A 2,746-nucleotide genomic window follows, 5' to 3' on the forward strand; every position below is an offset into this window, starting at 1 on the left:
AAATCTCTCCACCAGCAGTTCTGACAGCTCCTGTTTAGTTCCTCGGGGAAATCACAAGGGAAAATATCACAAGGGAAAATATAGTATTCTTCAGAAAATATTTCTTTAAAAAGCAGGGGAGGAATGGTGTACTTCCCCTTCACAAGCAAGACTTTTCGAAATTTCCAGTGTTTTAATTCTCCGGTCAGTCAGTGGCATCTGTTGAGGATGTCCTGTGTGCAGAGGACTGAAATAGATTGTGGGGAGGGTGAGGTGGAGGTGCCCAAGAAACAGAAGTTCTAGCTTAGGAGACAAAAATACCGCACAAACAAGATGATTATATCTCTGAGTGAATTCTGGAAGGCATTTGTTCATATCTCTGTGTATTAATCTGCCAGTAGCCATGCCCCACCGTTAGGTAAAGTCAGCCATGGAGGAAATGCTGGAGGTGAGGTCTAAATCAGGGGGAGGGGAGGATCACGGTGGGCACAGCATTCCAGGTGAAGTATTACAGATTCAGGTGAAGGTACATGGTGGGAGGAGTGAGCGGGTCAAAGGGCAGCAGGCAGCAGCAGAATCCCAGGTGGCGTGGATCATGCTCTCAGCGATCACTTAGACCTGGTGCCTTCCCATCCTTTGCCACTCACAAGTTGGGTCATATTGAAGGGATCACCTTCCTAAGCTTATCTCCTTGGTTATAAAAATGGGATGATTAGATGTGGCTCATAGGGTTGGTTGCTCTAAGAAGGAAAACCATGTGCAGTGCCTTGTAGATAGTAGGCATTAAACAAATGGGCAATTTGCCTTTGAAGTACAGAATGATTAAATGTGAAGCTAGTGAAATGAGGGAAGGAGTTGAGGTCACTGGCAAAAGGAAAGGGAACCCCAGGAATCCCAAATTTTTTAACTTTGTAGTGCTTCCCCAGGAGATTAAATCCTCACCACTGTAGAGAAGACTTTTTTACTTTTCAGATATTAAACTCTGAAAAAACAAAAATAAAAGCATGACACATTGCTGACCACGTCACAGATGGAAATCCTGAGCAGTCAAAATTATGGACAGCTTTTTCGCAATGGGTTTGCTGCCAGGACAAAGGTGTCGTGAAAACCACCGCTAAACCTAAGCAAAAATGGGAAAGGAGAAGACCCACATCAACATCGTTGTCATTGGACACGTAGATTCGGGGAAGTCCACCCCTAATGGCCAACTGATCTACAAATGTGGTGGGATCGACAAGAGAACCATTGAAAAGTTCGAGAAGGAGGCTGCCGAGATGGGGAAGGGCTCCTTCAAGTATGCCTGGGTCTTGGACAAACTGAAAGCTGAACGCGAGCGTGGTATCACCATTGATATCTCCCTATGGAAGTTCGAGAGCAGCAATTACTATGTGACCATCACTGATGCCCCAGGACACAGAGACTTCATCAAAAACATGATTACAGGCACATCCCAGGCTGACTGTGCTGTCCTGATTGTTGCTGCTGGTGTTGGTGGATTTGAAGCAGGTATTTCCGAGAATGGGCAGACCTGTGAGCAGGCCCTTCTGGCCTACACTCTGGGTGTGAAACAACTAATTGCTGGAGTTAACAAAATGGATTCCACCGAGCCACCCTACAGCCAGAAGAGATACGAGGAAATTGTAAAGGAAGTCGGCACCTACGTTAAGAAAGTTGGCTACAACCCCAACACAGTAGCATTTGTGCCAATTTCTGGCTGGAACGGTGAAAACATGCTGGAGCCAAGTGCTAACGTGCCGTGGTTCAAGGGATGGAGAGTCACCCGTAAAGATGGCAATGCCAGTGGAACCACACTGCCTGAAGCTCTGGATTGCATCCTGCCACCAACTCGCCCAACTGACAGACCCTTGCGTTTGCCCCTCCAGGACGTCTACAAAATTGGTGGTATTGGCACTGTCCCTGTGGGTCGAGTGGAGACTGGTGTTCTCAAACCTGGCATGATGGTCACCTTTGCTCCAGTCAATGTGACAACTGAAGTGAAGTCTGTTGAAATGCACCATGAAGCTTTGAGTGAAGCCCTTCCTGGGGACGATGTGGGCTTCAATGTCAAGAACATGTCTGTCAAAGATGTTCGTCGTGGCAATGTGGCTGGTGACAGCAAAAATGACCCACCGATGGAAGCAGCTGGCTTCACAGCTCAGGTGATTATCTTGAACCATCCAGGCCAAGTCAGTGCTGGCTATGCACCTGTGCTGGATTGTCACACAGCTCACATTGCCTGCACGTTTGCTGAGCTGAGGGAGAAGATTGATCGTCGTTCTGGGAAAAAGCTGGAAGATGGCCCCAAATTCTTGAAATCTGGTGATGCTGCCATCGTTAATATGGTTCCTGGCAAACCCATGTGTGTTGAGAGCTTCTCTGACTATCCTCCTCTGGGCCGCTTTGCTGTTCGTGACATGAGACAGAGGTTGCTGTGGGTGTCATCAAAGCAGTGGACAAGAAGGCAGCCGGAGCTGGCAAGGTCACCACGTCTGCCCAGAAAGCTCAGAAGGCTAAATGAATATTATCCCCAATACCTGCCACCCCAGTCTTAATCAGTGGTGGAAGAACGGTCTCAGAACTGTTTGTCTCAATTGGCCATTTAAGTTTAATAGCAAAAGACTGGTTAATGATAACAATGCATCATAAAACCTTCAGAAGGAAAGGAGAATGTGTTGTGGACCATTTGTTTTGTGTGTGGCAGTTTTAAGTTATTAGTTTTTAAAATCAGTACTTTTTCATGGAAACAACTTGACCAAAGATCTGTCAC

The 2,746-nt window shown here is 46.8% G+C and overlaps 1 pseudogene across 1 annotated transcript; it reads left to right on the forward strand.

The window, feature by feature from the left end:
• Positions 1-1,109: 1,109 nt before the first annotated feature.
• On the forward strand, positions 1,110-2,497 carry LOC136119920 (elongation factor 1-alpha 1 pseudogene; annotated as a pseudogene). Its single transcript, XR_010655729.1, has one exon. The product of XR_010655729.1 is annotated as an elongation factor 1-alpha 1 pseudogene (transcript).
• Positions 2,498-2,746: the final 249 nt, after the last annotated feature.

Source organism: Phocoena phocoena, chromosome 3, assembly GCF_963924675.1.
Source record: "Phocoena phocoena chromosome 3, mPhoPho1.1, whole genome shotgun sequence".
Classification (NCBI taxonomy): Eukaryota; Metazoa; Chordata; class Mammalia; order Artiodactyla; family Phocoenidae; genus Phocoena; species Phocoena phocoena.